This window comes from Enhydra lutris, unplaced genomic scaffold (assembly GCF_002288905.1).
Source record: "Enhydra lutris kenyoni isolate GAN:26980312 unplaced genomic scaffold, ASM228890v2 scaffoldscaffold36, whole genome shotgun sequence".
In the NCBI taxonomy this organism is placed as follows: Eukaryota; Metazoa; Chordata; class Mammalia; order Carnivora; family Mustelidae; genus Enhydra; species Enhydra lutris.
Window position 1 is genome coordinate 5,693,638 of NW_019154120.1, and position 13,133 is coordinate 5,706,770.

A 13,133-nucleotide genomic window follows, 5' to 3' on the forward strand; every position below is an offset into this window, starting at 1 on the left:
CCACACAAGCATATCATAGTGAAACTGTTATATTTAAGATAAAGAATCTTAAAAGCATCCAGAGAAACATTGCCATTAAAGACATAGATGGCTTTTCAACAAATGAAGATAGGAAACTGAAGAAAATAGGTAGATCAAAGTACAAGACAAAAATATTGTCAATTTAGAATTCTATACATAGCGAAATGTCCTTTAAAAAGGAAATAAAAATGAGAGTTAATGAAAAGCAGATCTGCATTAAAAGAAATAATCTTCAGACAGAAGAAAAATGATCCCAGATGGAGGTACAGATAGAAAAAAAGGAATACAAAGCCCTACTAAAAGTAAATCCATGGATATAAATGAGTATAGATGGGCTAAAATAATAATAATAAAATCTTGGGTATGTAAAAGTATATAAAAGCAAAATAGTTGGCCCTAGTGATATCAAAAACTGAAAACTGTTTTGGAGAATAAATTAAGAGTTAACTCGTTTTAAGTTCCTTGTCATTTCTAAGTTAAAAGTCTAATGCACGTTAGATTTTAATAAGTCTAATGATGCATTTGTAATTTTCAGATTAATACTAAAAATTAGTGAAATAACCTATAATACAGGAAGAACACAATACAATACAATTTAATTATTTGAAAATTAAAAGGAGTAAAGAAATAGAGAAGTTTAGACCAGGCAGGACAAAAAAGGGCACAAATAATAATATAGTTGATTTACACAAATTTATAGCAGTAGTCACATTAAAGATAAATCAAATTATCCAATTAAAATTCTAGCCTTATCAGACTAAGATTTATGGTGCATCTACTATAAGCTTCTTACAAAATAGATCATTTAAGTATAAAGTTATAATTTTTTTAAACTTTTTTTAAGATTTTAATTAATTATTTGACAGAGGGAGACACAGTGAGAGAGGGAACACAAGCAGGGGGAGTGGGAAAGGGAGAGCCGTCTTCCTATGGAGCAGGGAGCTCAATGCGGAGCTTGATCCCAGGACCCTGGGATCATAACCTGAGCCGAAGGCAGGCACTTAATGACTAAGCCACTCAGGCGCCCCTAAAGCTATACTTTGAAAGCAGACATATTGCGAAAGATAGTAAGTTGCAAATATGAACCAAAGGAAAGTTGGGAATAATATACAAAAAGCAGATTCATTATTCCTTAAGAGAAGATATATTATTGAGACAGACATTTCAAAATGTGAAAGGATCAATACACTAGAAACATATAAAACATCTAAATGTGTTTGAATCTAATAATATAGCCTCCTGAAGTTAGAGGTATCAGAACAAGTGGCATATCAATTTTAAAATGGAATTTTGTATAATTGTGTTAAATTAGCTTTTAACTAAATCTCATTTAATTTATAGGAAAATAATAATTTGTCAGTTTCAGTGATTATCAGCTAATTAAACAACTTGAAAAAATTGAAATAAAAAAGATAATATTATTTCTCACTTTGTTCTATGTTTTCTCCTTGGTGCAGAAATTTACATTCTGTCATTGTTTTAAGAACACAGAGATGTAGGGGCGCCTGGGTGGCTCAGTGGGTTAAAGCCTCAGCCTTCAGCTCAGATCATGATCTCAGGGTCCTGGGATGGAGCCCTGCATCGGGCTTTCTGCTTAGCAGGGAGCCTGCTTCCCCCTCTCTCTGCCTGTCTTGCTGCCCACTTGTGATCTCTGTCTGTAAAATAAATAAATAAAATCTTAAAAAAAAAATGAACACAGAGATGCTTCCTATGGGGAGTAGAATCTTTACCACTATAAAAAAAAACTAATATTAAAGATAACAATAAAATTAAAAGCAATGTCTACATTGTGTCTTTACATTTTCAATAATGGGGAGTTTCAAAGAGTTTTTTTTAGATTTATTTATTTATTTGAGAGAGAGACATTACAGAGGGAGAGGAAGAGAACACAGAGGGAGAGGGAGAAGCAGATTCCCTGCTGAGTGGAGAGGCCACATGGGGCTCGATCCCAGGATCCTGGGATCATGACCTGAGCTAAAGGAAAATGCTTTGCTGCCTGAGCCACCTAGGCAGCCCTTGAAGAGATATTTAAAAATTACTAGATGGGTGGCTGGTCTTTAAACTTTGTCAAGGATGATTTATTGTAATTCCAAAAAGATTTCAATCAAGAAGCTATGAACTGTTATGAATATTGTGGATTACTAGTATTTATTTACCAAAGGCAGTAGTGGAGGCATATGGACATTTCCTTTTGGTGCCTCTTGTTCCTCATCGCATATAGATCTTAGACCATACTGGGCTCCAGGCAGTGGTGTTGGGCTGTCAAGACCTCACACTTTTGCCCCTCTGAACTCGCCTGGGCCTCAGACCTTTGCCTCCACTCTTCTGTCACCAACTCGTGTGTTCTCATGCTTCTGAATCTGGATAGGTATTTCCATAACTTACACATAAACAATGGCTTTTCAGAGGCCTATAGGTTTGTAACCTATTTTTCAAGTTATAATTTCAAGTATTAACTATTCTACCCACTGAAAAGAGTGATTAATAAAGAAAATAAAGATAAAAATGTTGTTTACAGTAAGGTATTACCAGATTTCTTACATCTAGGATCTTGCACTCATAACCATTTTTAAGTAGATATTCAGTGATTTTGTTTAGTGATAGTATCACTTCATTGTTGTTTCTGCTTCTGAATAGGATGTTGTTTTCCATTGATATATTGATTTTTTTTTTTTGCTAGACTTTGAAAGAAATAAACACAAGAGGGGAAAATGAATAAGCACTTGACTTGGCACAAAATCAAATAGAATAAAAAATCCTCCATAGATATGCTTTGATTACTGTGTAATATCATAAATTGAACTTTCCAGAAGTTCTTATAGAACATGGCAGAAATGTTGCATTTCTACACTGCCAGCATAGGAGTGGAAACTCTTTATTTGCTTATTTGTTTATTACAGAGAATGGGTGGTAAAATACTTTGTATGATTTTACCCCAAAATATCTCACATTCTTTCTTTTTCTTGGATATCCCTATAGACTAATGTCTTATTCTTTTGTTTAAGGATTTCAAATTCTCTATAGAAAGTTGTGTGTGTGTGTGTGTGTGTGTGTGTGTGTGTGTGTGTGTGTGTTTGGTGTGATTCATACAAAGAGAAAAGAGAGATGTCATATGTTCTTTATATATACTAAATTTAATTTGGGATGAAGTAACGTATACAGGCATAAAAATAGTGAGAATTTTCTATTGCTTTGATACTTTTTATTATCCATTACAGACACACATATTTTCTCTTTCCCACAGATATAAGAGAAGAACTCAATATTATTTTTTCAGTTCTAGAAAGAACAGAGACCATAAATGTGATGACTATTAGCTTGTTAAAGTCTAAGTCTAGTGCTTTGTGGAGTCAACTTTACATGTATAATGTTTATTTATCAATGGGTTTATTTATTTTGGGCTGAATTTCATTTGGGGAGAATTCTGAGCAAATTAAAACTGCTACACTTTAATATGAAATATATAGCCATAAGGAAGACAGCCATTCAAAATGAATCATGATCAATTATAACAAGAATGAGCCACATGGTCCTGCTTTTATTTTTTTATTTTTTTTAGGGGGGGGAGAAGGAAAGTGACTTTAATAAGAAACAAAAATATAGAGAGCCAAAGTACAAATTGTCTACCCCCTCATGGTCCTGCTTTTAAAAAGCTAACAGGATTACTTTCCAAATTGGGGTGAAACCAAATTTTTGAAACTAAAATGGAAGAAGTGTGAAAAAGAAGGGAATGGGTACCTTTGCTGAGATGTAGATTTCAACCTGTCATTAAAGAGTTTTATCTGGGCTGATTTCGATGCTATAGAGCGGAACCCAACTTAGAATCAGTTTGCAGCTCTCTCTTCACTAGGCATATAAGTGAGTTGCTCTGTGTTCTTTGCTGATGCTGATGTCCACGTAGCTACAGAATGACAACAGAATGGTGGCTGTCATGGGAACTGTTTGTTCTTCTGAGTTTTTGCTCTTACTGAGCTGAAATGTGGGAGCTCTTTCAGTCTAGATCTCCTGCCAGTGGCCCCAATTCTTTCTGTGGCCATACTGGATAAAAACAGCGAAGACTAACAAATGCTTTCTTCTTTTTTTCCAGAAACATCTTCACCTTGTAGAAGTCTGTGTATTCAAAGCCATGGATCGTCATTTTTTTTTTCCTAAGAATGCCATAGAATACATCAAGTTACATTACAGTGCTGACTCTATTCGACTAATTGTGACACCAGAATAAGAACATATTGATGATAATGCTAAGAACAAATCAACCAAGACCAAGATCAAGTACTCTTAGTTGACCACATATCATTTAAATACATGTCAAATAATTTATACTGAGTACCTCCTACCTTTAGGTAGAAGGGATGTAAGTGTTATCAAGATGTATTCCCTATAACAGAGAACAGTTTTCAATCATGCCATTACAAAGCTGGAACCAAGACTATGGAAGGAGCCTACAGGCTTCAGACATAAATAAGAGAAGGTTTTCTAAAGAAAGTTAACTTTAAGAAAGAGTACTCATGAAGAATAGTGATTAGCCAAGTGAAGAAGGTAAGGGCGGGGCTGGAACCTAGTGAGGTTCTGACAGAAGTTTTTTAACAGCATTAATCATAATAATAGCTAACAATTCATGTACGACCTACAATATACACCGGGTTTTGTTTTAAGTACTTTTTTCTTAAATGACCTCACATAGTGCTCATTGTTAGGTCTGTTATGAAACGAAATGAGACTGAGACAAAGTGAAAGTTATTTAAAGCTTTATTTTATGATAAGTATTAGAAGTCAGACTGATCGGCCAGGGGAACGAGACTGAGACAAGGTGAAAGTTATGCAAAGCTCTATTCTGTGCGAAGCATTCGAAGTCAGACTGACCTGTCAGGGCCGCCTCCGAAGAGAGCGACCACCCTCAGAGTACAGGCTTAAGAATTGATTGACTAACAGGTTAGGGCCACCTCCGAAGAGGGCGGCCCCTCCGAGACTCACAGACTAACTTTTACAGAGCAAAAGTCTGGCCGCACATAGCTGGCCAATGAGATTGTAACATTGCATAGTCATGTTAGGCCGCACGCAGGTGGCCAGTTGAATTACAATTTACCCTATAGTAGCTGTTTGAACTAACCTATCACTCTGTTCAGAATGGCGCTCAAGTTTGGTGCCCAAAAGGCAGGGTTTACATTTTTAGGTGGTTAGGGAGATAATATGTGTACTTTTACTGATTGGATGTCTCCACCTGGCCTGACTCGTCCTTGTATTCTGGGCTCTGTTATCAGGAACTGGGTGGCCACATTCTGCTGGTTTCCCAGACTTGCTTCTAAGTAAGTTTCTTGCGGGGGTGGGGGGCAGGGTCAGTTTAAGTTTACAGCACAAACAACAAAATGGTTTTTAACCAAGATGGAGTCACTCTGGCTAAATGGGTCCTTACACTCATGACAACTTTATGACAGAAGTAGTATTACTATATATGTATTGTAGATGAGGAGGTTGAAGCACAGAGATGTTAGTTAACTTCCCCAAGTCACACAGCTAATAATTGGTGGAGGCAGGTAATCTGTCTCCTAAGTCTTACTCTGGTCATTGTCTTAAGGAAGAAACCTTTCTGGAGTGTCAAAAAAACCTTTAATCAAGACACATGTATATCCCCCTTTTCTAATTAAAAGGGCCATTTCCAGTAAAATTTTGCTTTTTATGCTTTTTTCAAAACTTTCATATATTTACATTATTTTTATTATCTGTATATCAATAATAATTATAATGACACACCAATTGAAAAGAAAACAATATAGGGTCACAAGAACATTTTAATTTATGTATATATAATATATATTATACACAAATACATATAGAGAGATATTATGGATGTTCAGTGAAATATTATTAAAAATCAAAGCACACTATATTGGGATGGGATACTGTGGGGAAGATGAAATGCAATTAGAGGTTCAGAGAGGAAAATGCAACAGTATAAAATTCACAACTTAAGAAGAGTATTTCTTTCTTTTTTTTTAAATGGACTCGTAGGTACTAAATGGCTTGTTTATAATCTGTGGCATATATTTAGGTGAGATAACTCAGTTGTAGTTCATAATGCCCACATTTACAACATTACACAATACAGCCTTTATAACGATTTAAACTCATGATGAAAACCTCAAATGCCAATTTGAAGCAAGAGGTGATAACTCGAGAACTTCGTAAAAAGACCTGCTCTTTCTCCAAAACCCAGAAACCATAATCTTTCTGCCTCCTTCCTTTGCACCGAAGAAAAAGGAGATACCCACCAGTGTGGCCCCATCCAAGGGAATGTCACAAAGAACTACCCAGAAGGTATTAGGTAGTACAAGTAGCTGGTTAAGCTACAGAGTCTGAGAAATTCATTGATGACGGTTAAATTACAAAACGTTCTGGATGCTTGTATCTCTGTAAGTACATTCGGGTTCTTAGGAATGATGCATGTCTGCACACGGGACATTTTAGCAAATAATTTTTGAGAAGGGAAGACCCAAGAGACCCGTTCTCCCTTTTATTTTCACTCAAGTTCAACAATGGTAAGTCACTTAGGAAAAGTATTTGGCAATGAATCTTCCGAGATTGTTAAGAGCTTTAGAATGTCTATGGTCTGGCAAGCCGCCAGGGCAGTGTTCCCAATCCAGATTAAAACAAGTTCTGCAGAAGGAGCTAACCAAGAGTGACTTGGTAATGCTAATTATTTGAAACTGTTGGCTCCTGAGACTTAAGAGCATTCTACAAGCCACCGCCAATGTGACAGAACGTCTATTTCCCTTTATGCCATAATTCTAAGAGAAGTGATTGTTGCTTTCCAACAATGGAAAACTTAGTCTGTACTCTTCCTTCAACCCCACCAGATGGGGGCAAATCCCCAGAGAATGAAAATGCTTCTCCAAGTCACTTTCTTTTTCTACCCCCCCCCCAACATTACCTTAGGTAAAAACAAACAAAACCAGAGATTAAAAGTTCAAAGTTCGAATTTCAAACTTTCTAAAAACAGAAATGACCCTCTGCCTGGCGTGGAATGGATAAATGTTCTCAGAACGTGGTGGGCAGCATCTGCATCATGTGGAGTAACACCTGGAATGTGTTAGAAACACAAACCCTGGGGCCTGGAATGATGAGTTAAAGCCTCTGGGGTGGGGCCCTAAGTCAGTGTTCTCACGAGCTCCCCAAGTGCTTCTTACACACACTGAATTTTGGGAACTGCTGGCCTGGAGTAATGCCCACGCTCCTCAGGGTGATCAGAGCCCGGTTTGAAGCCCAGCTCCGATGCTCACTGCGCACATGGTATCTGCCCATTTCCTTAGCGCCTCTCGGTTTTAGTTTTATTATCTACAAATTGCAGACAGTATTGACTACGATGGAATTCTTATAGACAGGATGGCACAGCTGGCTTCTCAGTCACCGACACTGAAGTGCCATACAAGGGGACGATGGAAACGGAAAGTCTGAGCCTTAGGACTGAAGACAATGGTAGCCGAGCCAGATGGGTGCGTGCGTGCACACACACGGGGAGAAAGTTATTCCCACTGTCTGTTTTTAACAGAACGCCGCCAACCCACCCACCCAGGCTCTAGGGGTCATAAACTTCCTAAAATTGATCATGCTGAGTCTTTCCCAACCTGCCAGGTGCATTCCCTGGAAATGGCACGGAGATGAATGGACGTTTACTGGGTTGTGAACATTTAATATTCTTGACTCTTCACAGATGCTCATTGTGAAGAGCAGTAATTTAGTTAAATCAACGACTATTTAGAATTGGTGAGTCAGTGTAGGGGTCTAACAGTTACTCACTATTAGTTACTGTTAATTTTAAGAGAAGACATATCCCATATTCAGAGCAAACAGATGATGTTTTCAGAGACAAGGCAGTGAGGAGTTGGAATGTCTCTTCTGTCCCAATGCAGGGCTTCCCAAATCAGACTGACATCCATCAGGAATCTGAGCAGAGTGCCCCATTAGAGAAGCTTCCCCTATAATCCTAGTTAATATTATTTAATGTTCCTTCTCTCTCTATCCCTTTCTTTCCTTTATTTTTCTTTATAACATTGATCAATATCTGATCTTTGAACATACATTCCTAGATGCCTGAGCTCTACAAAGGAAGGACTCTGCGTGTTTGTTCACTGTTGTGTCCTCTGCACATAGAAGCATGCCTGAATACAGTAGCTGCTCAATAAATAAATATTCTTTGGATGAATGAATTATTCTCTTTGCTGTTTTCATAACAATAGGCTCATCAATACACATTTTTCGATATATAATCTTTGATTAGGCACTACATGTCATGCCACCTATATTCTATTTTGAACAGCAATGATTCCAAAAACTTTACATTATCAGAAGCCTAACACTCCTATATGCCGAAGTGGTCAGTGTCCCTTCTTAATTAGAATTTAACACTGAAGCCCATTTTCCATTCTCTTTGAAACACTGCAAAGTAGCAGTCTAAAGATGAATGCCTTGTTTCCATGTCATCCTTTTTTTTTCAATATTTAACGTGAAAAAATAGAAAGTGCACAATGCCACATGAAAATACAGGGGAAGAATTTTATTTCACTTCCTGTGCTAAATCTCTATTCGGAAGGATAAAAACAAAAGAAAGGCAGCGATTCACAGATCTTGTGGCGGGGGCGGTGGGGGGGGGGGTTGGATGGGGGTGGGAGGACGGAATGACTAAGAGGAAGTGCACAGAAAAGAATGAGACATGGATTTGCTTTTACAGCTTCTCTGACAGGACAGTCAAGAACGCCAAGAGCAGAAGAAGGACGGATCCGAGAGACAGAAGGGAGCCTAAGGGGTCGGGGTCTCCCAAAGGAAGGCAAATGTGGGGAATCTGCCTTAGAGGAACACCTGCGTGAAAATAGCTCCCTCAGTCCTTTAGAAACGTATCTGTGTGATATTTCTTGAGGAAAAAAAAAAAAAAAAAAGAAGCACAATCATTGCAGTCAAGTAATTCAAGAAGGAAGAAGGAACTATCAGGATTAGATTTATGGCTCTGGAGCTTAAGAAAAGTTGAAACTATTTTAAAGAAAAAAAAACTAGGAGAAAATAAAGACACGAGCTTTCTGATTTTATGTCAAGGAAAGAGCAAAAGGAGACTAAATTTCATTTCTTCTTAACATGGTTTCTGTGGAAGCTGGCACTTATCTTTTTCCCCGTTTCTACTATTATGCTTCAAGAATGCCCTCAAGAGTCTGTATCCTCAGAATGACTGGAATGGCAGGTCTAAGGGGTGGAAGCGTATCTCTGGGCCATTGCTCACAGATTCTTGTATCACCAAGAATCCTGTTGTGGAATTGGGAGGACAGGTCAGGTCATCAGGTCACGGGTCAGGAAGAGGAACCTTCTGAGCTGGATGATCCCACCCATGGCCAGAGCCCCTAATTTTACAGGCAAGATTATCTATTATGTATTACGATCTGAAAGTCTTAATTAGGGAACCCTTTCACATCACTTTGCATGGACAAAATCTTGTGTGTGATTACGATGTCGGTATATTACCCTAAATCATGCCTTCCCTTAGAAAACACGGTCTGGGTTTCCACAGTGTGAACTCTGACCTTCACAGACTAATCCATTGCCTACAAAAGCCCTATTATGCACATTGCTGTGCATGAACTGTCTTATTATGGGAGCTTTTATATACCCTTTTCATTGACGAATCCTTCAATTAAATTTGAACAGTGTTTAGACTGGCAGATGCCTTGAACGTAGCAAGCTTAATTAACAACCCTATTTATTCTCAGTTTCACCTGGTTTAGGAATCTTTATTTGTCTGAAAAGGAATAATTTGAATGTGATATTCCATCCTTTCATTCCTAAGCAGGTAGGAAGCAATCATGCTCCATTCATGGTGCTGAATAAGTAGATTCACACAAGAAAAGTTCACACAATATCTAAAAACTTGTGAAAGTCTCGAGGCAGAGTGTCGTGTATGAGCCAGTCATCCATGAAGCCTATGGACAAAATCAATACAAACCAACATCTAAACGCCCACCAATCACACTTTATTTCTGTTTGAATTTTTTAAAATTTGTATTAAAGTAGCAAAATATATATTAAATTAGATAAAAATTACCATTATATGTACGGGCAGACATTACTCAAGAAATAATAATCAAGATCTTTGTTAGTAAAATGGAAATTCAATGAAAATTATGATATTTTTGAAACATTTTCTCAAAGGGAGGAGAAAAGTAAGAACACAAAATATCTTCCAAAATAAAATTTTATTAGGTCTAGATATTTAATATTGACTTTGAATGTTCTCTAGTCCTCTCCTTTAACACCATTTTAATATTTACTCCCAATAACATTTGAGTTAATAACAAGAAGGACCTCCTGGAGGAATAAACTTAAACTGGCATCCAACACTATGGCTGCAAACGGTACTCAATTCTGATATTTGATCTACAGGGTCATATTTATCTGAATATTATTTCAGTATTAGTACTATAACATGGCCATTTCAATCTATGGGGGAAAGATGGATTATTCAATAAATACTGGGATAATAAGGCAGCCAGTTAGAGAATAATCACAATGAATCACAAGTTTACAGATTTTACCAAAATAAATTCCAAAGGGATTAATTATGTGAAATAAAAAGAAAATAAATCATAAAGCACTAAAAGAAAATATAGACTATAAAACATTTGGAGTATGGAAGATCTTTGTAAACATGAAACAGAAATCAAGAATCACTAAAAAGAGACATAAAAAGGTCATTACCTAAAATTTGTGATATTCTGCATGACAATAAGTTACCACAAATGTAAAAGAAAAAAAAAAGGTAAAGTTGAAAATGAAGAACATCACTGTGACGATGTGACAATCATGGCAGGGTAAGCTTCATGTTTCTCTATACCAACAATAATAATTATAGATAAATAAACCAATGGGAAAATGAGGAAAGGAACTGCCAGAGTTCTCCATAAATAGGAATGACTTTCAATCAACATAACATATCATTAATCTCATTCATCATATGAAGAAAGAAACTGAAAGGATGATATATCATTTTTACCGAGCAGTTAGCAGAGATCAAAAAGTTAGGTAATTGTTGGCAAAATGTGAGAAAAGAGGCATTCTCATCATTAGTAATAATTATTAATTATAGATAATTAAGGAAATCATGATAATTAAGGAAACAACCAACCAAGAAAATTTAAAGATTCAGTGGATTAAAAAAGGTAGATGCTTATTTCTTCCTGTATCCATGTCTACCCATCTCAGGGTCGTTGTGTGACTCTTGCCCAGGAGGTCATTAAGAGACCCAGGTTATTCCATAGAACTGCTCGGCCATCCCCTAGGAAGACATCCATTCATCTCTGCACAGTGGGATGTGGATGGCTGCTCCTTCCACATTCTGAAGGAATGGAGGAGAGAAAAGCAAGTTCCAGGGCTCACCATTCCCTGCCAGTCCCTGCCCAGGACTTTCCCCACTCTGTTCCAGATAAGAGGACAAAGAGAGTCCTTAGAGAACCCTACACTGATGACAGATAGGCCTGGGGAATGAATGCATCTGTGCATTCACTGAAGGTAGTGAAATACTTGTCTCCACTGGAATATGTCTGGACTCCCTGACACCATAAGCAGGAGGGAAGATAGTGAGCAAGTGTGATGAGTCTTTTTTTCTAAGCTTGGGGTTGACCTGGGGGACACCAGGAGGCATAGACTCTTGGTGCTTAGCTAGTGTGCTGGTAGTCTCCCGATGACCAGCTGCTGCTACTTTACCAGAATCAGATTATCAAATTAGACTGGAAAGAATCTGACATTTTGTCAAGGAGGGGATTAATACTTGGAAAGACTGAACCCAAGAGATCCAAACAGAGGAAAGATTTGAAACCATCAACTCAGCTCTCCAAGGTCGTTTCTCACCACCTTGACATCCTTTGGTCTTGAAGAACATGAAAGGTCTCTGGGCAAGTTTTGCACTTCCTACTACTTACATAGTTGAGAGTTATTTTGTTATGAAAATATTTTATACTCAGTTGCACAACTGCTTTAAGCTTGTGTGCTATTTTCATGGATCCATGCTCCACCAACCCTCAGAATACAGCCTTGTTTGTTGTAAGTAATTCTAGACAACCAGGTATATCCAGCTTAAAGGGCTTCATAGATAAGCAGTCCTGCTAGCAAGCACTGTTATCTTCTTGCATGAATATCTGATAATAGGATGTTTACAAGCCAAGAGTTCATTCACCTTTTTTCCTTCTTGGGGTCTTCCCACTGGTGTTGGGAGAAAGGAAAGCACAGAACTGTTGCTTAATCCCCCTGCAATATTCTTATCCTCATGATCCACATATGACATTTAGTTTTTGTGTCTCTTTATTTTACCCAACTCTCGAGAAGTCCCTGAGATTTTCATTCTTTTATGAGAATGACATCTTTTTGAAGTCCAGATTGCTTATCCTGTAGAATCCCCTATATTCCTAATTTCTTTGGTTTGTCCTTTCTTTCTCATTTTTAGAACACAGATAAAACATTGCTGGCCAGAAAACTACACAATACTACATATATTATGCTATGTACATTTTTATTTTTTTAATCCGTAAATTATTTAGTACCAGTTATTGTTGATAGGATGCACAGCAAATGCTACTCACTTACTGAGGAGTTAAACTGTTAACACCATGAATTAATAGTGCCAGGAAAGATTAGTCACTAGCACAAAAAAAAAAAAAAAAAAAATCAAAGGAAGGTGACTTTCACATGCATCTAAATGCTTCATCAAAAACATGGTTACTCAGATATCCAGCTTTCCTCAGAACCAGGAATTCTTGCCTCTGCAAATCTAAATGGATTCTAGATTGATAAAGCAATGGGGAAATGGCCCACTTAGGGTGGGTATTGACTGCAGCAGGTGCCATTCATAGTTTGATTTGCATCTCTTAACTGTTTTCAAGAAGATAAACAAATGATTCTTGGCTTATTTATTATCTATATAGTTCTTGAGCTCTAAAATCTAGATCAAGATTTGTGTAACCTTCAGTAGACACTGCATTGATTTTGTGAGCGTGTTGCATGCCTGGGGGTGCCATGAATTGCTGTTTTATCACCTTATCATTTTACTAAACTCTCAGATAATTTTCTTGGTGATATTTATA